The following is a 22,756-nucleotide window of genomic DNA, read 5'->3' as shown; positions in this document are numbered from 1 at the left end:
CCAGGCCTAACTGCGTCAAAACGACACAGCTTTCTCCCAGCCCCTTCTCAGCATACTCTCAGCAGATGACCTTGCCTAACGGTGGTCAGTAGGTAGAAAGTCATTCATTTCTTAACTTGGCAATGAGGACTCTTACTTGCATCCACGCCCACCTTCCCTGCCATCTCTGGGGTCCAGCTGCCCTTCTTTCCTGGTAACACCTCCCCTTGTGCCCTCTCTCCACTTGGTAGCTCTGTCCTTGGTTCCCACTTCCCACCCCCAACCCTGAGCGTGACAATGTCTGTGAAAGGCCTTTGCCTTAATAACCTCATCTTCAGCACTCCTGCCACACTCCTGGGTCTTCTCAGGTCTCATCTGGATTATGACAGTCTTCCTAACTGGTCTGCGTTTTAGTTCAAGCTATTTCCCTCTACCAAAGTCAGAATATGTTTCTGAAATGCAAACCTGATTATATGAATCTGTGTTCATTTCCTAGGGCTGCCGTAACAAATGACCTGTAACAGGTGGCTGTACTCTCTTACAGTTCTGGAGGCCAGAAGACTGAGATCAAGGTGTCAGCAGGATTGGCCCTTCCGGAAGCTCTGGGGGAGAATCCACCCCATGTCCCTCTCTCAGCTCTGGTGGCCATCAGCTGCCTTGGCTTGTGGGCCCACTACTCTGAGCTCTGCCTCCATCTTCACATGGAGTCTTGGCCTCTGAGTTTCGAACCTTCATTTCCTTTCTCTTTCAGGGACACGAGTCATTGGATTTAGGGCCCACTGTGAACCTGGATGATCTCGTCTCAAGATCCTTACCTTAATTACATCTGCAAAAACCCTATTTCAAATAAGGTTACATTCTGAGGTGCCAGGAGTTAGGACTTGGACATATATTTTGGGGGCTGCTATCTACCTCACTGCATGCCTCCTTGCTTAAAATCATCCAATGGTAGGTACCCCACTTCTCTTCTGGGTGTAAACTAAACTCCTCAGCCTGGAATACTTTCCCCAGCCTGTGCAGTCTTACCTGCTCTGCTGAGCACCCACATTCCTCCCCCTTCCTTTAGTCCCTTCCACTCTCATGCCTTACTAAGTCTCTGCCCAGCAATGCCCTCCCTCCCTCTGGATTCCCCCATCTTCCTCCAAGTCCACAAAGTGCCATGGGTAGACCCACAACTAACAGAGCACAGAGGTGAAAACCATTCCCAAAGCCAACCAGTGCGGTAGACGAGAAACGTGTGAAATTTTATATGGAATGTTGAATCCTAAAAAAAAAGTCCAAATATACCTACTCTTAAGTTACCTGTTGGTAGGGAAAAAAACCCCCAAAAGTCTTCATTAAAGAATATGATTGCTTATGAAAATGATAAGTGCAATTTCCCGTAACACAGAAATTACTGCTAACTGTCAAGAGAAGGGGAAATATGAATGTGGCCATGGAATTCGAAGATGTCACTGGTTATTATGGTAATATTTAAATGGAATTCTGTTTGCACCTTAGGGCAAAATAACTGGACTGTGATGTTGAACAGTCTAGATAATCCTGTGTCTTAACAGCCTATTTAAATTACAGCCCTGTTTACTTATAGGACTGAATGGCCAGTTGGACCAAAAACTGTGTTTAGTATGGGGAGCAATTTCTGGAACTTCAGGTCATGAAGGAAAAGCAGATTTGGCATCTGGTAGGTGCCAGCACTGTAGGCACAAGACTTGCCGTCAACACTGTGTTATGCGTGATGTTTTATGGCTATTTGGTTTTATTCCTTTTTTTTTTTTTTTTTAAGAAGACATTGGGAGTAGGGGTTTATTAATTAATTAATTAATTTTTGGCTGCGCTGGGTCTTCGTTTCTGCGCGAGGGCTTTCTCTAGTTGTGGCGAGCGGGGGCCACTCTTCATCGCGGTGCGTGGGCCTCTCATTGTTGCGGCCTCTCTTGTTGCGCAGCACAGGCTCCAGACGCGTAGGCTCAGTCGTTGTGGCTCACGGGCCCAGTTGCTCCGCGGCATGTGGGATCCTCCCAGACCAGGGTTCGAACCTGTGTCCCCTGCATTAGCAGGCAGATTCTCAACCACTGCGCCACCAGGGAAGCCCTATTCCATTTTTTTATATTTCTATTAAAAAATTCTTTTTATTGTGGTAAAATATACACAACCCCAAATTTACCACATTCACCATCTTTGCACAGTTCAGAGGCAGGAAGGACTTTCGCAGTGATTTTATTTCACCTTCCTGAGGAATTCTAGAGTGCATACAGCGTAACTTAAAACTGGCTTGCAAGTGCAGACACCTGGCAGTCTGTTCTTTTTTAAACCTATGAGAGAAAGAAATCTTTATGTCCAATAATACTTTTGAGAATCTGATGAACTACTTTCTTGGTGGCCTCCCACTACAGAGAGAAGAAAAAACTAGTTTATAAGCCTATGGACACGATGCAGGCTATTGTTTTTTCAGTGCATTTTGTGCTTTCTATTTTGGAGTGAGCTTTCTGGTTTGTAGCATAAAAGAATCTCAAAGTGGGCAAGACGTCAGGAAAATAAGACTAAATCATGGTACCGATCCAAATGGAGAGAGCCTGTGAGAACCTGATGACTATCTGCGGGATTCTGGACACCTTTCAAGTCCTCCTAATGCCTTCACTTGTAACTGAGGCTAGAAGCTGAAATAACATGAGAACTTTGAAAATTCTGGTGTCTTCAGATGGGGTGGAGTTATTTCAGTCTTCTGGAGTTTGATGTTCATTTGGACATATTAACGTGCACACGATTAAAACAATTTGTTTTGTTCCAACAGAAAGATAACCCTCATTCTGCACAAAACATCTTTTGAGCCATCATTAAATAACGGATCGATGAAGTGCTTCGAATCTTCAGCTCAGCAAGTGAATTAATTTGAAAAAGAATGACATAAAGGTTCTCTGTTCTTTCTGTGAGGAAGTTTCTCCCAAATGATTTTTCAAGATGAGCAAATGAAAAAAAAAATGCATAATTGCAGCTGTCACTAGATCATTTTCTCCTTCATTTTTGGGGTCTATTCTTACTTGTTCGAATTGTGTAGACAGCTTTGATCATGCTGCCGTTGCCAAGCAATTCACTCATCTGCTGAGTCCCCGACTGCCAAACCGAACTGTTCTCTCACCAGACGATACTCTGTTCCACACAATCCGATTTTCATCCTGTGCTTTGAACTGTTACCACTGCCTTAAGAAGAGAGAATACTTTCGGAATTTTTTGACTATAGGAAACAGAACACATGAAGCTTGGTTTTCACAACTTGGATTCTTACGTGGATTCCCAGACAGCTCTCATGTTCTAAAATTACTCTTTGGTCATCTCACTATGTGCTCCCTAATTCTGCACTTCAGTGCTTCTAGAAGGGCTGCCCTCCTTTCCCCCGAAGGCGGAAAGGACACAGTCAATATGTTTTTCCCCTGCACAGGAGTAAGAAAAATTATCTGTAGTCCATTTTTATCATGACTCTTGTGTGGCCTCTTTTCTTTTCTGTGGAAGGTGTTTCTAGTGCCTTGGTGGGACAACACACTTTTTTTTTTTTTTTTTTTTTAGAGCAAAACCTTCTTAAAAGGAAGATTGCTTCTGCGTTTCAACTTCCGGACTCGTTGGTGGGTGATGGCATTGCTGACTCGTGCTGAGGGGTGCAGCCTGGGCTTCTGCATGACCCCTGGCAGCCCTTGGGCTGGATAAATTTAGCATTAATTGCTTTCCCAGGCCAGTGAGTGTGCACACCCAGCAATTTTCAGAATCAATGAAATAATGAGGTGAGGCAACCAAGCTGACTGGAGGGCATCAGAGACCATCCCCTCCTTTTGCTGCCTCTCGCTTGAATTTTTACTAAACAGGAAAATCCAGGGGCCGAGGAATGGGTGGCCAGATAAATTACAGGACACCTAGTTACGTGTGAATTTTGGACACACAGCGAAGGATGTTTTAATATCAAGTACATCCCAAATATTGCTTGGGATATACTTAGGATGAGCAGAAAGTCTGTTATCTCACATTTCACTTGAGTGAAGCTGGAGCCTTCATGGAAAAACTCATTCTTTATTTCCTTTTCTCTTCTCACTTATCATGCCCTTTGGACGTACAGGGACCAAGTGACTATTAAGCTGTTGAACTGTGACTAGTCTGAATTGTTATGTGAGGTAGACTTCTAAGGCTTCATATGAAGAAAAAAAAAAAAAGACACCAGCTTCCTAAGACTTTAATATGAAGAAAAAAAGTTTCTCATTAATAACTTTAGTATCAATGTTAGGTCATATGTTGAACTCGTACCTTTTTGCATCTACTGGGCTGAAATATATTATTAAAATTAACTTGTTTCTTTTTCATTTTTAACACGGCGACTAAACCATTTAGAATTATATACGTGGCCTGCATTCTATTTCTGTTAGACGACATGGCTTTAAAGCAGGGATTGGCCAACGTGTTTTGTCAAGGGCTGGATAGTGACGCTTGTGAGCTCTGTGGTAGACAGATAGGATCTTTGTTGAAAATTCGCAACTTCATCCGACCTTGTAGCCTTTGACGATATGTAAAACAAAGGGATGTGGACGAGTGCCAATAACACTTTATTTATAAAAATAGGCGTGGCTTATTTGGCCCAAGGGTGTAGTTTGCTGATCCCTGCTTGAGAGACTTGGGGGTTTTATTTATAGTTTTTAAGTGAAGTGTCTACATGACTCTTAGTCTCATGATTTGGACAGAGGGAGAAAATACCTGTGAACGGACAACCTATCTTTCTCAAGGTGGTCTGACTACTAAATAGGAAATTGTTGACAGTTTACTGCTTTTTTTTTAATAAGGGAGCAGAAAAAGCATGGGTACAGCCACTCATATGGGGGTTCTTCCTTGTGTCAAAGCCTCCTGGATACCCACCCACACGGGGAAGCGTAGGTCGGCTCTCATCCATTCTGCAGAGGCAGTGAAGGCCCGGGATACACACACTGTGTCCCAAGTGCTGCAGAAGTGTGAGGGCATGCTTCACCCACAGTCCACGTGAGAAACAGCAACTCCCTCTAACAGATGTTAAAGACAGGAAACAACACACTTGGGGGTTTTCATGCCGGTAAAGCGAAAGGAATATTTACAAAGGGCTATAGAAGTAGTAAAGCCCTTTTCTCACCCAGTTAAAACGTTTTATTTACTGAGAGCATGGCATGATGTAATTTTATAAGAACTGACTTCCATGTGATTGGGAAATGCCCTGAAATGTAAAGCCTTTCAGGATCACATTAAAACAACAACAACAACAAAAAAAAACCAGTGACCGGCGCAGATGTATTTTGGGAGGTGGGCTGGGGAACGAGAGCCATCCGTCGCGACTGGTAAATAAATGGGGTGCTTCTATGTTTCTTTTACTGACGAGGGAGGCTCAGAAGGAGTTCTGGAATAAAATAGTCATCCATGAAAGTGTAATCCCAAGAAGTTTATAAATTAAAGTTTGATTTATTACCTGCTTCATGCTCTTCCTTTCAGGGCTGAGGGAAATTGGAAACAGTTTATGTCCCTTCAGTTTTGCAGTCCGTGAACTGTGCCTCAGTGACAGTGTTTAAGTTGAATTTCCATTTCCATTGTTATTTTTCCTTCTGACACTGGTGTGTAAATGTAATTTCGCTGCAACTGAAGTACTTGCTTAAGTAGCTGGGAACTCCTGTGGGATTAGGTTAGGGCTGGCGACGGGGTGCACTTTTCAGACGTAAGAGCTTACAGCCTTTGGGGATTCCAGTGAATGGCTTGCACACAAGTGCCTATCTGAGGGCACCTGTTCCATCTCTTGCTTTTCATTACTTTGTCAAAGATCTCGGTATTCTCCTGGAAGAAAAGAAAGTAAAATTTAGTGGATACTACTGTGTAAGGGGCACTTAATGTAGGACTTTACACATATTTCACTATCAAAATTACCCCTTAGTAATAAAATACAAAATCTATAGTAATATAAAACATACAAAATACTTGGTAATATAAAGTAATACACTCCCTTCAAAAATAGTCCATTTTATTCTCTCCCTAAACCGTATATCATTAAAACTGCCTTCCAAGTGATATAAACTGAGGCACAAATCACCAGTCTAGTAAGTTCTAAATCATCTGTTGCCTTTTAGAAATTGTTGGTGGGATCTCTGTTTCAATACGGCTGCCACTAACAAAATAATGCCGGGCTTTGATAGGGGCAACTGTGTTAAGCTACTCCAGGAATGCAATGTTCTGAATGTTGATGTCCTCCTCCTAAATTCATATGTGGAGATCCAACTCCCAAGGTAGTGGTATTTGGAGGTGGAGCTTTTGACAGGTAATTAGGTCATAAGGGTGGAGCCCTCATGAATGGGATTAGCGCCCTTGTAAAAGAGACACTAGAGATCTCCCTCTCCTCTCTTGTCATGTGAGGACACAGGGAGAAGGTACCTTCTATGAACCAGGAAACAGGCCCTCACCGGATACCAAATCTGCTAGCACCTTGATCTTGGACTTCACAGCCTAGAGAACAGTGAGAAATAAATGTCTGTTGTTTACAAGCTGCCCAGTCTATGGTACTTTGTTAGAGGAGCCCAAAGGGACTAGGCCAAGGGACTTTCCCTTAAAATGATAGACCCTAATGGGTCCTAGGGCCAGGGGGTGTGTTTCAGCTGCAGTGGGTGTGGGTGTGTTGCCTGCAGGTCGGTGCCAGGGGTCTCACCTGGACAGGCTGTCTCAGCCTTGTGCAAACGCCACCACAAAAGCAGCCTGCCCCCAGACCTGTCCCGTGCCCCTCCAATGCAGTGAGCCTCCACAGCAGCAGGAGGCCGCCACACCTGCCTGGCCACTGACACCTGTGTCCACTCAGTAGATTCTAGGAGCTTCCGGCGTCAGTACAGAATGTGCTTCCAGAGCCTTTAAAATAGTCTGAGATTCAGTTAAGAATCATGCCCTGCATTTGGCCATGACTTTGTAATCTCCTTTAATCTAGACCAGTCTGTCTGCCTTTAGTTCTTCTTTTATGCCACTGACATTTTTGAAGAGTCCTGGCTTATTGTCTTTTATAACGTCCCATGGTCTGTATTTGTCTGCCTGTCTCCTCAGGATTCCACGCAGGTTGGACAATGTTGGCAAGAACACTGAAGAGGTGTTACTGCGTCCCTTCCATTGAGTTATACCGGGGGATCTAATGCTCAAGGTGACTTTTTATTGCTTTTGCTGAGCTTGGTTAGTTGGTTAGGGCTGTGCCCACTCAATATCCTTGTCATGCGGGCACCTTCTCTCCTGTGTAAGGAATGAGTCAATGGGGGCCAGGGGGGTGATATTTTGGGACTGTGAAGATAGGTGCACACCCATCCCCTAACTGTTCCTGTTTGAAGTGCTACACTGCTGGTTACAGAATGGTGAATTACTCATTTGATCATTTCTTTTATAAACTATTCTTTTTTCATTTCCCCTCCAGCTTTATTAAGATATAATTGACACATTAACACTGTGTGAGGTCTTCTGCAAGTTCTTTGCTAAAATTTTCTTCTCTGTACCCCAACTTTTGTGCATTAGAGCCTCATGTTTTTTTTTCTTTTTTTGGTAATTTGTTGTTGTTGTTTTGGTTACATGTGTTATAATCAATTAGCATTCTTCTTCTTTTGGATGCTCTAATTGTCCCTGAATTGGCCAGTGGGAGTCCTTTTGGCTACCATCAATATTAAACAGCAGATTCCTGCCCACCCCAAGCCTCCTACATGTGACGGGGTTAAAAGAACTACATATGGAGTTGATGTTTTTGATATTACTGTGTTTTCATGCCTTAGCCAGAACTTACAGCATTTAATTTGTCAAAGATTAACATCTTGGGCAACCTTGACCTGGACCACAGGGAAATTTTGTGTTGATAAAACACTGTGGTTTACCTATTTAAGTCAAGACTCAAGTTTGCTGAAAATTTTACGACAGCAAGAAATTCACCGACCAACCCCAAAATGTTTTACATCAACATATAAGACAAAGCCGCAGCTCTTAGTGGTTTGAGAAGGCATTTTTTTAAAAAGTCACAGCAATCTACAAATTTCATTTCAATTTGATACAAATACTTCCTGTGGTATTTCCAGTGTGTGTGCATCACTCCACTGTAGGTGGTGCGTGTCCAGGTGTGTGTGTGTGTGTGTGTGACACTGCTCCAATGAAGACAGTGTGCATGCCTGTGTGTGTCCACTTCTCCACGTATGTCCCTCTCTATGTGGCCGTGCGTGTGTACAGTGCTCCATTTTAGATAGCACGTCAGTGCGCGTGTGTGCGTGCGCATGTGTGTGCTTCACTGTAAGGCACCTCAGCTTGTGAGAAGCTCCTTGGCTCTAGATGACGACGATCTCAATTCACTTTGTTAAAAGTAATTTCACTCTTTCCTGCATCTCTTGCATGCACGATTTCCCTCAAGTTTTATGAAAACATGTTCTTGCCTTACTGTTATGTGAGGGGCTATTCCTTTATATTTGCATATCCCTGATGCAATACAGGGGCACTTCTGCCACCTGATATGCACACTTCCCAAGCTGAGCCTGAATCTACTGAAATGATTTAAGTTAGCTTCCACGAGGCAAAAATCTTTGGTCTAAACTCATCTTAGAACTGGAGTAAAATGAATCTGGGAAAAATTACTCAGAGCTGCTTGTGTGGTTCCCGCTGCAGTCTCTTCTGAGACTGGGAGGTGGAGGGAATCATGAGTTGGGTAATGTATTACAGAAACGTGGCCTTGTTTGTGCTTGATTATGTTGATAGCAGTGTAATTTAGTGCAGCGTATGAGCTGTGCTGGAAATGTTAAAGCTTCTGATACAGCCAAGATTTTCCCTTTGCTTCCTTGTTAATCAGGCTCAAAAAGCACTAGAACCTTTTGCTAAGTTAGTGGAATATCAAGAGGAATAACTACAGCGTGTAAAAATAGCAAGAGAATAGAACAGTAGGTCAGAGAGTTAAAATACGTTTTGCAATTGAGTATGCGCAACCTTCCTTTTCTTTCCAAAGATCCTTTGTAGTCTCTTTCCCTGGGTTTCCACTGCATTAGGGAGGGGAGGCCATGTGATGGTGCAGTAACTAACTGACAACCCCAGGGCCCGATGACTCAGCTTTTTTCTTGCTCTTGCTACATGTCACTGCAAGTTGGCCCGAGGCCTCTGCTAAAAGAGTCACGTGGAGACTGAGGCTGATGGAGATAGGGAGGTGGGGGGGAAATGACAACCCCACTGGAAAGCATCCCCCTGAAATGTCATGTTTTTCACCTTCATGGGGGAAACAAATCACAGGGCCAGACCTGAGTTCACCTAGGTGATCTTTCCTCAGGGAGTACGGCTCTCCTTGGAATACTGGTGAGCACTGAGGCAGATACCGCCTTAGTTATCAGGATCTAATACACTAAAGGGCTTGAAATATAGGACACAATCATGCCAACCGCAAGCCTGTTCAATCCAGATTAGTAACAAACACCCTACATTTAAGGTGTGCTGAGAAGCCAGACAAAATATGCTCTAAACCATGATGTCACCCTCGTCTTGCCTCATTTTTTCCCTGTGAGTGATCACATACTTGGACTTCTTTGACTATATCTTCGTATCTAGGTCCTAAATGTTTCACTCTTGATTTTTTGTAAGAGGTTGTTTTTTGTTTTTTAAAGGAGGGGGAATTACCTTCTAAATATAGAAGGAATAGATTTTCATTGTTAAGAATTTAGGAACTGCAGAAAAAGATGAAAAAAGAATAAAATATGCTGTCAGAGAACTTCAGTTTTTTCAGGGACACACACACAGAGCACAGAAGCCACTGAGTTAAAACAAACAAACAAGACAGCCCATTTTAAAGGAATCTGTATTCCTTTGATTATTAACAAGGTTCTGAACATTTTCCCACCGGATGTTTAGAACTGTATGGATAATGTTTATTCTCTTACGTTTTCCTGTTCTTTTCTGTGTAGGGCTATTTTGAGTGTGACAGAAACCCAATTCTAAGTTGCACTGGTGACAAAGAGTATTGGCTCAAGTAAGTGAGGACAGAGGTGAGGTGGTTTCTGGAGCAGCTGGAAGCAAGGATTTCAGGCCACCGGTTCTCACGGACATGCCCCATCCATCACTTGTTTCCTTTCTTAGGCTGGCTTTGTTCTGTCCCACTTGAGCTGCTTCCCCTGCCTAGCAGTGGACATAGAGGCCAGGGTGTCCCAGGCTTAGGTCGTTAGCTATCCCAACAGGGAGGGATTCCGTCAGACCCAGTGGACCTGGCTTGGTCCCAAAGGGCATCTGTGGGATCAGTCAATGGTGGATGGCGTGTTGGAACCAGATGGTTGGGATGGGAGAGGTGGGACCAGAAAAGGGGTTCTTCTTCCACGAGAAGGGAGGGGCACTGGGCACGCTCTTCACCATTTCACCTTATAAGAGAGAATTTTTCACGTAAACAAATGCTACATTAACACGTATTAGCGGCTGGATTATCAAATAATGCATGGAAAGGTGAGGTCCATCTCACGTGTCACCTGCAGACGCCTCCCAGAGGTACGCATTACTGGTTGGTGTACGACCTTGTCAATCATTTTCTGTGCACTTACACAGGTATCTATGCGTAGAAGCCGTCCCGATCTGACTAGGTGTTTTGGGGGAGATGTGAGTGGATGGTGGATTAGTTTCCTAGGCCTGCTGAAATGAAGTACCACAATCTGGGGGGCCTAAAACAACAGAAATGTATTGTCCTGGAGTTCTGGAAGCCGGAAGTCCAAAATCAAGGTTTTGGCAAGGCTGTGCTCCCTCTGAAGCTTCTAGGGCAGGATCCTTCCTTGCCTCTTGCAGTTTCTGTGGTTGGCTGTCAACCTTTGGCTTTCCTTGGCCTGGAGATCACTCCAGTCACGTGGCCACCTTCTCCCAACGTGCCTTAACATCATCTTCCCTCTGTGTGCATCTGTCTCCGTGTCTGTATTTTCCCTTTCTACAAGGACACCAGTCGTATTGGATTAGGACCCAGCCTAATCACTTCCATTTAACTTGGCTACCTGGATGAAGACCCTATTTTAAAATAACGTCACATTCTGAGGTACTGGGAGGTTAGGACTTGTCTTTTTTTGGGGACAAAATTCAGTCCATGACAAGTTAAAAATATGACTTCAAAGAAACTCAATGGTAACTTCATGTACATATTGCCTTGCAAGTTGTTTCTTCTGGGTGAAAATAATCTTGGAGTGCTGTCAACATCAGTACATTCACTTCTGCTTCATCCTATCTAGTTGCTGCACAGTTTCTATAGTGTGGCCTCTGACGTACAGTCTTGTGAACAACTGTAAGTATTTCGCTAAGGTGAACATTAAGAATTTTAATTGTGGGGTCACAGGGCCTGTGTACGTAATCTTAATAGATGTTGTCAACTGCCCTTCAGAATCCCCCCAGCCACCCCGCAAATGATCAGGGCTCAAGGGTACCTTGTCCACCTATCTTCACTAAGCCTGGATATGACTCACTGTTTCACTCAGTTTTTTTCCCAGACTGAAATGGTATTTCATTACGTTTTTAATTTTACTATTTACTAGTTAGGTTGAACATCTTTTCACTCTTTTTTCAGCTTTGTCTATTTCCTGCTCTGTAAAGCGGCAACTTGTAGCCATTCCTTTTCAGTTTGTTCTACCGAACTGCTGGTGGCATTCCCACAGATTTGTGACAGTTCTTTAGGTATCAAGCACGTTAACCTCTGTTATTTTTTTGCAATGTTTTCCCTTATTGTCCTTTTCATTTTAAAGATACTTTAAATAGAGTAAACTCTGTAGACCTTCTCCGTGTGATTTCTTCTGTTGCTTTTACGCACAGCCGTTCTTTGCACAGACTTAGATGGCTTCGTTGTCAACGTCGAGCATTTTCATCTGTCTGGCTGAGTCCTAACTCTGGTGGTCTCAAGTGACAAGATCAGGGTTTTGGCAGACGTTTTCTGAAAAGGGTCTGATTGTAAATATTTTAAGTTTTGAGAGCCACATGGCTCTGTGGCAACGACTTAACTCTGCTGTTGTAGCCAGAAAGCAACCACGGGCAACACCTAAATGAATGGGCATGTCAGTGTTCCAATCAAATATTATTATTATTATTTGACAAAAACAGGCAGCAGGCTATAATTTGCCAACCCTTGGACTAGACAGAGGCAAGTCTCCTATTCAGCCAGATTATTTAGGCACACCAGCGTCCTTTATTTAGAGAGAAACAGTGAACACAGAGTGGAGTTGTTACAAAATCAAACGGACCACAATCAATTCGTGACTCGCTTCAGAATAGCTTTTTTGCATACACGGACTCAACAAATAACGTAGTATGTGACTGGATGTAAGCCGTGTTTCCTTCTAGTCATTTGGGTCTGAGATTCCTTCATTTGTCAAAACACAAATGGATGACTGCAGTGCAAGGGGCCTGAGGCATGCCTCTCAGGCTGGCTGTCTGAGATTCTATTTTGCAAAGAAAAAGAAACATGGATATGGTTATTCTGCTGACTTGGGAAAACCGGTAGCTTCAGATAAAGAGGATTAGCTGTTGTTTTAGGAAATAAACGTCTTAGTGACACAATTAACGTAAAGGCACTTATGGAGTTGATGAAATTTAACCACACATGTACAATGTACCCTCTTCTTTTTTTTTTTTTTTCCGGTACGCGGGTCTCTCACTGTTGCGGCCTCTCCCGTTGCGGAGCACAGGCTCCGGACGCGCAGGCTCAGCAGCCACGACTCACGGGCCCAGCTGCTCCGCGGCATGTGGGATCTTCCCGGACCGGGGCACAAACCCGCGTCCCCTGCATCGGCAGGCGGACTCTCAACCACTGCGCCACCAGGGAAGTCCCCCTCTTCTTTTAAAACTTTTGATTTGCTCACTGAATGGTTACAAATGGACTAGACAGCATGCAGCACATCTCCCGCCAGTATCTATGTGAGACCCTGGCCCTTCCCAAATTCTTCTGGGCTTGTCAGGGAGCCCTGAAGAGCCAATGGTGGTGAGGTTTGGGAGCCTCTAGGTTACGGGTCACCTGGAGTACTGGTAACACACAGATGACTGCTTCTGCAGACCCTGGTCCCTCCCTGGCTACAGGAGGGGTACCATGCAGTTTGTCAGATGAATGAGTTAAGTTCCTGGTCCCACGTTAGTCTCCTGAATCAAACTCTCTGGGGAGTGGTTGCTGGGAATCAGCACTGAGACAAGAACCCTCTGTGATCCTTCTGAGGTACCCTTACAATCTGAGAGCCCCGCATGTGAGGTTTCATGTCGCACAATTAACTTGCAGTGACTCTAATCAACTGCAGGAGATATTCACTCAAATTATCCATTTTAATGTCCAGGGCAAAGAATGTTGGGGATATTTATGTCTCATTCTAGGAAATGACTCAGTGGAAAAATTGACTTTATGTTTTCAACTTAACTCCATCTTCCTGGCTTGGTTATTACAACCATATCAAAATTCTGTCTCGAAAACGTTCTGATGGTTACTAAGACCAGGACTGTTACTAAAATTAACTCTGATGGTCCATGTTTTCTTTATTTTACTCCTAATCTCTCTTGGTAATATTAACTTCAAGTTATTTTAGAAAAAACACAACAAAACAAACACAAAACAATCAAGCAAAAATAAACATTTTTTAAAAACATTTTTTAATTGACATTTCTTTTTTCTTTTTTTTCTTTTTTTAACCACACATGTACAATGTACCCTCTTCTTTTTTTTTTTTTCGATACGTGGGTCTCTCACTGTTGCAGACTCTCCCGTTGCAGAGCACAGGCTCCGGACGCGCAGGCTCAGCAGCCATGGCTCACGGGCCCAGCTGCTCCGTGGCATGTGGGATCTTCCCGGACCAGGGCACGAACCCGTGTCCCCTGCATCGGCAGGTGGACTCTCAACCACTGCGCCACCAGGGAAGCCCCGGCATTTCTTTTTAAAGAAAGAAAATTCTGCACCACTATCCATGATAGCACCAGACTTAGGAGGGGGAAAATGAATTATGTGTGACAATTTTTTTCTCTTGCATGACTCTTTTGATCATATTTTCTTAATAGTATTGCTTCAAAGGGAAATCATATTGCTTGCATGTTTAACGTCACCTTGAGGAAATTAAATTGGCCTGGACTTGTTAAAGTATTTAGAGACTCTGTTATAACACAACACGTTTTCTTAAATATTTGTGTTTTCATCTGTCTTCGTAATTGGGCTCTCAGCAGCGGAGGGCAGCTCATGTCTTATTTGTCTTTCTGGAGCCTGGCATGACATCTGCCCTTAACGTACATCCTCTGAAGGCTTGATGTTTGTGTGGGGGAAGGATCATCTTCGTGGAAAATTCCAGCTGATCTGCACATTAGCTTCCTTTGATTTAAAAGCGTGTTTCTCCCACTCAGAGATGAGATGAACACTTTGATTTGTTATCTAGTCTACATCTTACAAAAATCCAGACGCTAGAGTCTGACTGTATATCTTTTATACAACCTGCGTCTCCGCAGTGTGGGAGCACCTCCACGTTACTCTGCCTACATCAAATTTGGGTGTTCGAATGCCAGCCGATTTTGAACTCTTCTGCTTTAAAAACTTTTTTTTTTTTTTTTGGTCTTGAGAGCGTTCACTTGCTGGTTCCCAGTAGTTTGATTTCTCTTTCAATTCTGGTGGGCTAACAGCCTCAGAGATGTTTTGTTTGTGCCATTATTTAGCGAAGGGGAAGAAACGACCGGATCTTATTTACAATCTCTGTCCGATAAAGATTGCTTTGCCATAAAAGAAGCAAACAATAAAAAACTAGAAGTACAAGACACTGGGTCTTAAAGTCATCACACTAAATAAAACCAAAACAAAACAGCTCATTTCTGGACTCTTGACTCAGGGCTCAGCCAGCTGCAGGTACCTCTGTCAAGGACAGAGGCAAGGAGTCGACTTCCTGGTGAATTTTTCAAGTGAGTGTGTTAAATAATTTTCAGAAGTCAAGTTTAAAATTCCCCGTTTAACTTTCTATAAACCTTCTGGCTCATCTGTTGCACAAACACCATCAGCAGATCCCTCTTCCAAACAATAAAAATACCTCTATTCTCCTGATAAAATCTTGCTTCAAGTAAGCTGAAGGGACTACAGCGTTTTTTTTTTCCTGGAGTACTTTCTTTTTCTGCTTTACCCTTTTCTTGTTTGCTTATCGAGGTACAATTTACATGTAGTAACATTCATTCTTTTTCAAGTGTGTAGTTCAGGAATCTTCAAACTATATACAACTTGTAGGTCCAATCTGGCCCACTGCTTGTTTTTGTAAATAAAGTTTTATTGGAACATGGCCACGCCTACTCATTTACATATCATCTATGGCTGCTTTCATGCCACAATGGCACACCCGAGTACTTGCTGCAGTCTTGGTCTGCAAAGGCAACATATTTGTTCTCCAGACCTATACATAAAGTCTACAATCTTGGCTACAGTTCTACGAATTTTGACCAGTTTAACAGTCATGTAACTACCACCACAATTAAGATTTTAAAAATTTCCACTGCCCTTAAAAATTGAGGAAGCTGCAATTTGAGGTAAGAAATGATTTTAGAGAAGTAAAATTTTATTCTATATTTAACAGAGACTTTAGGTTTTTAACATTTTAAATGCCTACATACACACAATATACTGGGCATTTGTGGCTTGTCTTTCCAGCAGTGACTTCCCACTTCTCTACCTGATGGAACCCTGATTTCCTGTTGAGGAATTTAGCCCTCCACTGTTTTCATGTCTGACGTGTGGGGGGGCTGGATCCCAGCTGAAGCTCCTTCTATGCTTGCTGGTCCCAGCGATGGATGCATCCAGTGGTTGGCATATGACAGAGTCAATAGGATGTAAGGGCTTCGGGGAAAGGAAAGCCTTACCTGCCCTTGGGTGCTGTCTGAAAAGATTCTTTGCTGTTGGACTTCAACAGGAAGCATCCTGAATGCCTGGCACCCACCAGGGCCCACAACGGAGGCTTAGTGTGGAAGTGAAACTATGGCTGTCTAGGCAGAGCTGAGAACTGGAGAGGAAAACCAGATTGTAGTCCTGTTGATTTTTTGAGCCCAGATTCAAGTCTTGTCTGTCACTAGCTTTACTGCCGGACTGCTCCAGTGAGTTCCCTGGAGTGTGGAGGCTGGAGACGGGATCTCTGCTATTTGTAACTGAGTGAGCTTACTGGTGCCCACTGTGTAACACTCAGGGAATTATGGAAAACACCTGATACGCACGTCTACGCCGTAAGTTGAGGATTGTACACCACTACTTAGCTTTCTGGGAACAGGACTCGCCTTGTAATCTCTAATCTTTTAATCAACTTCTCATTCTTTCCTTTACCTACTATTTATTGGGGAACTGCAGTGAGGCAGGAGACCTCAGAGTGGCCAAAATGGACAGTCTTTGAGAAAGTGCACGTTCCAGTGGGTTTCCAGCCCCAAACCCCAAAGGTGCACTAGTCAGGTGCCCTGAGTGCTACGGAGAACGATGGAAGAGGGGATGGTAGGACTTCACACAGATGGCAGAGGAGGTCTCCCTGAGAAGGCAACCCTGGAGCAGAGCACTGAATACAGGGAGGGGGCCTGCTAGCAGCTAGAGGGAGGGAGCCTGTCCCACGCGGAGAGAACAGCAGGTGCAAAGCCCTGGAGGGGAGCGCGCTGCCTTGGCTGACAAACAGGCAGGTGCAGACGGGTGGGTGGGTGCGGCGAGAGAACAGCTGAAGACAAGGGTGGAGAGACACTCTCAGTGCTCAGGGCTAATGGCTCAATGTGGAACCCCTGGCAGCAAAAACAAGCATTTGGGAAACGAGTATTGAGGGAAAGAGTGTCTTAACCAAAGGGCAGTTGAGGCCTTGTGGATGAATCTCAGGCACTGTGGCAAGAAGGGGATCTCTTCTGGGGAAGCGCAAGCTCTGGACACGTCTCAAGTTGGGTGGCAGAGACTTAAAGGTTGGGGCAACGTGGTGTGGCCTTCCCAGGTGTAAGGGTGCTTGGCCTGTGCAGGTTGCGGGGGGGCAACGTGGTGTGGGCTTCCCAGGTGTAAGGGTGCTTGCCCTGTGCAGATTGGGGGGGGGCAACGTGGTGCGGGCTTCCCAGGTGTAAGGGTGCTTGCCCTGTGCAGGTTGGGGGGGGCAACGTGGTGTGGGCTTCCCAGGTGTAAGGGTGCTTGGCCCGTGCAGGTTTGGGGGGCCAACCTGGTGTGGGCTTCCCAGGTGTAAGGGTGCTTGGCCCGTGCAGGTTGCGGGGGGGGGCAACGTGGTGTGGCCTTCCCAGGTGTAAGGGTGCTTGGCCTGTGCAGGTTGGGGGGGGAGGGGGGGTCTAGTGCAACTCCTCCCGTTCTCCCTGCGGCCAGGAGCTGATGACAGGAGGGAGCCCGGCAGTTTCGCAGTCCCCCGCCCCCGCCCCACCCCCACCAAGCACCTGACACCTCAGCAGCCACGTCTCTGGTCTGCATTCGAATTGCCAGTTGTTTGCTTTGGTATCTTCTGAAAATGCTGCCGGACAGACCTGCAGAGTCCCAGGGCCTGTTTCACTGGAAACACAGCAAAACGCGCTGACAGTCAGGCCTCCGGCTTTGTGGGGGCAACTCGCAGGGCTGTTCTAAGCCTGATGAACAGGAGCTCCGAGGGGATGCCTGTGATTTAAGTCCAGCAGGGAGACTGCACATTTTCCGGGCCCTAAGGGTTGGCACCAAGGTCGTAACCTCCTTGCTATTCTTTGCTTGAAACGTAATGAACAAAGACTCCTAGGCCCAGAGTCCCGCTGCACCCGTGCTTTGCGACTGCTTCTGTGGCTGAGGACCAAGAAGGTGATGCCACCCCCACCCGCAAGGGGCTGCTGCGTCCCTGCTCGAAAGAGGTGGCTCGAAGAGATGCGAAGAGGGCCCCTCACTCCCCAGTCCTGCATTTGGGAGGGTGGGGTGGGGTCGGGTAGGGTGGGGGTGTGTTGGGGGAACGGGCAGCAGAGGAGCCGTCTGAAATGGAGGTTTAAAACAGTGAGATAGAATAAACCTACCAGAAAAGGCATCCCAAAATGCACACTTCAGTAGTTTCTAGTACACAGTTGGTCCTTGAACAGCATGGGTTTGAACTGCACAGGCCCACTTCTACACGGAATCTTTGCAATAAATGAGCGCCCCGGTACTACAAGGTCCACGGGTGGTTGACCGCCCGTACGCTGAACCACATATACAGAGGGATGACCGTCAAGGGGATGACCGTCAAGTCCCACAGGGTTTCAGGCTGTGTGGAGGTCTGGCAGCCCTGACCCCTGTGTTGTTCAAGGGTCAGCTGTACTCACAACGTTGTACAACTAACAGCACTATAAGCCTTAGAGCATTTTCATCACCCTCCAGAAGAAACCCCGTCTCCACCAGCACTCACTTCCCGTGTCCCTCTGCCCCCAGCCCCTGGCAACCCTAAGATGCTTTCTGTCTCGAGATGTGCCTAGTCTGACTCTTTCATATAAATGGAATCCTACAACACGTGGCTTTCGTGTCTGGTGTATTTCCCTGAGCGTAACGTTCTGAAGGTTCATCCGTGCAGTCCCATGAATCGGTACCTCATTACTTTTTAAGGCTGAGTAATGTTCCACCGGACGGATATGCCACGTTTTGTTTATCCGGGTATCAGCTGATGGACATTAGGGCTGCTATGAACATTCATTCGTGTGTGACTTTTTGTGTGCACCTATGCTTTCAGTTTTCTTGGGTAAATACAAGAAGTGGAATTGCTGGGCTCAAAGGAGGTTTGAAACTGAGACTGGGCGTTTGTTTAAAAGGAAATATCTGGTGCAGAGAGAGAGAGATGGAGGAAGGGAGTGTCTGCGTGATTAATTTTTTGCTTTTAGTTACTCCTTAGAACAGAGATGATAAATATGATTATTTCTGGGAAGTTCTTTAATCCAAGAGTAAAGAATTTTATAGCTGCTACCAAGTGAAAAGTCACAGGTCAGCCTGACGTAGAGCACCCCAAACAGCGTTAGCTGGGCTGGTTCTCGGATTTCATGGACTTGGCCTTCCTAGGGAGCCCTCACGGCTCTGTGGATGTTGGACAAGAGTCTTTTCGAGCAACACACATGCTTGATGTTCTGCTCTGCTTTTCCTGTGCACACGTGTAAATATGTCAGACTACGCCACGTCAAGTGGCACCAAACTTCCCTGTGGAGCTGTAGGAGTGGGGAGATTATATCTGCAACTGTTTATTTAGGGCACAGGTGACAGTGCTAGGGAAATCCTCAGTCTCCCGTCTTTTGCTCATTTCTGAAAACCAGGGATTCCTTTCCCTTCTTTCCGCAGGGCTGATGAAACCAAGCAAACAGAAGAACGCTTTGAGAGGCCAATCCTGTTGGTGGTGGTCATTGGGCCGGAAGGAACGGAGAAGTGAGGCCTTGAAGGAGCTCCTCACTGATGCATCTTAACTGACAGTGTGTGTCAGTGAAAAGCCTCCCTACTCTGTCCTTAGGTCACAGTGAGGACTCCTATAAATGACTGCTGTGGTTTAGGACTCGCCCATGGATTCACACTTCTCTCGTCCTCCGCTCTCAGAATTCATGAGTGGAAGAATAAGCACGCTGGTCAGTCCACCGTCATCTGGAAACTCGCCAACGTAGGCTTTAGCATGAATCTTCAAATTCTGGATCTAGTACTTTGTAACGGTTTTCATGCTTATCACAGTTCGGGGGAGTATTTTCCTTTCTCTCGATGATTTCTGACACCTTTGCCCAGTACAGCGATGGGACTGCATGGAGAATGAAATCATTTCTCTTGTGTGGGACTGTGGAGTGAGGGCCATTAAGAGAATGTTACACCACAGACGCTGTGTAGCAACAGCTGCATGGATGGAAAATTCCAGAGTCCTTTTTGTTGCCATGTTTTCCATTTTTATACGCGCAAGGAAATGTGTGCTTAACTGAACTCAGCTGTTTGAAAATTCACAGAAAGTATGAGATAATACCTGTCTTTGCCATTTAAGCAATTTTAAGTAATGGCAGAAAAGATGTGCTTCATTTAAAAGAGTTTATGAAATATGTATTTTGTGGCCACTACTGTGCGAAAACTGAGGGGGGTTTAAAAACTGGAGTGTTTAAATTCTGATGGATACAGTGAGACGTGTGTGTCTGAAACCATACACAGTTTTTTTTTGCTTTTTTGTTTTAAATGATGAGAGAATGAAAGATCACTGTAGAAGACTTTCACGGTTTATGGAAGTAGTAAGTTTTGAGCTGCACTTTTGAGGATGAATAGAGCTTTTTAAAAAACTACTGGAGAGCACCTATAGAAAACTGTACGTGTGTATCCTCAGGGTACAGCTCGCTGACTTTTTAAAACGGAGTACACCCATCTAATCAGCACATAGATCAAGAACAGAACGTTACGGGCACCCTGCAACTGCCCCCGTCCCTGCCCCTTCTGTCACTACCCACCCCCACTTCTTTGAACAGTATGGATTAATCGTGCTCATTTCTGTACTTTCTACACGTTGAATGATATCAGCAAAAGGCAGGAAGCATCTAGCAGACAGGAGAGAGGGGTGCTATTTTGTGTCTGGAGGCCTCATGATGTCAGATGTGCTGCTGTTGCTGCGTGTGCTCTCAGACAGTTTGTTTTCATTCTGTATAGTGTTCCGTGGTATAAATACACCCCATTGATCCATTCGGTCGTTGTTGGGATTTGTGGTGCTTCCAGTGTTAGGGACCTTTCAAAAAAGCTGCTTTAGATATTAAAGTGCACGTCTTTTGGTGAAAATATGCACCTGTTTCTGTTGGGTATGTATTTACCCAGGAATAGGAGTGGTCGGTTTTCGTAGATACCTAGAGACCAGTTTCCCCAGGGGTCATGTCAGTTCACACTCCCACCAGCAGAGGGCGAGGTTCCAGCTGCTCCCCAGCTTTGACCTGGGCAGTCTGATGGGCGTGCAGTCAGGGAGGTCTACAGAAAGCCAGGGAAGTCGGATTAGACAGGGGCTTCCGCACAGGAACTGACGGTCACATCTGTTGGGGAGCAGTGAGAAACTAGGTGGCTAGGTGATGGGAGGACAGCTGGGCAGGCTTCCCTGACAGCCTGCACAGTTTGGACTTGCTCCCAAAGCAGAAGGAGACAGTGGTACACAGCCAGTCTGGCTACCGGGCATCCCACTCAGGGCCTCTGAGGGCTTGTTGTGCTCCAGTCAGAACTTCCTGGTGAATGAAACCTGATTTCCATGCTGCAGATCTTTACTTCACTCTGCTGCCCATTTCACCCCAAATGCAGCATCCCTGTTGTGGAACAGAACCCTCCTTCTCTGACTGGACAGGAACCCGGGTTGAAGGCCTGGGGTGGGCTTTCTTCTTTGCTCCTTCACGCCTCACTTCTCACATTAGGAGCTGACCACGAGAGACTACAGAAAACAGCAGAACAGTACAGGAGCTGACCACGAGAGACTCCAGAAGACAGCAGAACCGTACAGGAGCTGACCACGAGAGACTCCAGAAGACAGCAGAACCGTACAGGAGCTGACCACGAGAGACTCCAGAAGACAGGAGAACCGTACAGGAGCTGACCACGAGAGACTCCAGAAGACAGCAGAACCGTACAGGAGCTGACCACGAGAGACTCCAGAAGACAGCAGAACCGTACAGGAGCTGACCACGAGAGACTCCAGAAGACAGCAGAACCGTACAGGAGCTGACCACGAGAGACTCCAGAAGACAGCAGAACCGTACAGGAGCTGACCACGAGAGACTCCAGAAGACAGGAGAACCGTACAGGAGCTGACCACGAGAGACTCCAGAAAACAGCAGAACCGTACAGGAGCTGACCATGAGAGACTCCAGAAGACAGGAGAACCGTACAGGAGCTGACCACGAGAGACTCCAGAAAACAGCAGAACCGTACAGGAGCTGACGACGAGAGACTCCAGAAGACAGCAGAACCGTACAGGAGCTGACCACGAGAGACTCCAGAAGACAGGAGAACAACAGAGTCCCCTAGCAGGTCTTAAAGACAGCTTGAGATTTTGGTGTTTCTTGCTATCTCTCTTTGGCAAAATGTAATAATTTCCAGCCTGACAACCTAAATTACTCCAGTAGCTTGAGAGTGCCCCCAGCTGAAGACCCTATGGGAAATGGCTCTGGAGCAATGCTGCCAACACCAGAGCTTCCAGCCACTTGTGGACATTTACATTTAAAATTACTAAATGTAATAGTCATTAACAATAAATCAATAATTAAAATGAAATTAAACTGAAAACTCAATTCTCCGTCACACTCGCCACAGTTCCAGGGCTCGGCATCCACACCGGCGAGTGGTTACTGTGTTAGCACAGAACACCTCCATCACAGCTGAGCGTCCTGGTGGGCACTGGACGAGAGGATAAAATGCTGAAGGAAGGAGTGAGGACTGGATTACACGTGTACACGTGCTATCACATCCCATTTTGGTGGTTGCTATAAAAATGTTTGGTCTTTGATCAAAGCTGCATTGCTGTAGCAACATTAATTGTTCTTGGGTTTTTAAAAAGTTCGGTCGTGTCTCATAGACGTTTCCTGCATTTTGTTTCTCTCACACGTTATTTGTTTTTTCCCTGGCTGTGAAATAAAATCTGGGTGGTTAGGCATTTCCCCCAAAGTCAAAAGCCATCATGAGTTAGTACCACATGTTGATTTACGGTTCATGTGCGAACAAATAACTTGCCCAGAAAAATGCTGTCTGTAATCGAGGCCTCCCGGCCCCCTCTGCAGCTGAGGTCACCGGCAGGCTGGGCCACTCCTGTCTGAGGGCTTGCTGCCCAAAACCTCCAGTCGGTCTGGGACGGGAAGCAAAAGGATCAAACAAGACGCTTTTGATTAGGAA

At 45.5% G+C, this 22,756-nt stretch overlaps 1 long non-coding RNA gene across 2 annotated transcripts in view; it reads right to left on the bottom strand.

Annotated features, from left to right (window-relative positions):
- The window catches only part of LOC307180269, a 50,093-nt gene that overhangs the window by 3,673 nt on the left and 23,664 nt on the right, over positions 1-22,756 (bottom strand). For both annotated transcript variants that reach the window (XR_013825711.1, XR_013825712.1), the window contains exon 2: positions 5,444-5,802. This is a non-coding gene — a long non-coding RNA (uncharacterized lncRNA). The remainder of the gene's footprint in view (positions 1-5,443; positions 5,803-22,756) is intronic.

Source organism: Stenella coeruleoalba (genome assembly GCF_951394435.1).
Source record: "Stenella coeruleoalba genome assembly, chromosome: X".
Classification (NCBI taxonomy): domain Eukaryota; kingdom Metazoa; phylum Chordata; class Mammalia; order Artiodactyla; family Delphinidae; genus Stenella; species Stenella coeruleoalba.
This window is presented reverse-complemented; position numbering and strand designations above follow the sequence as displayed.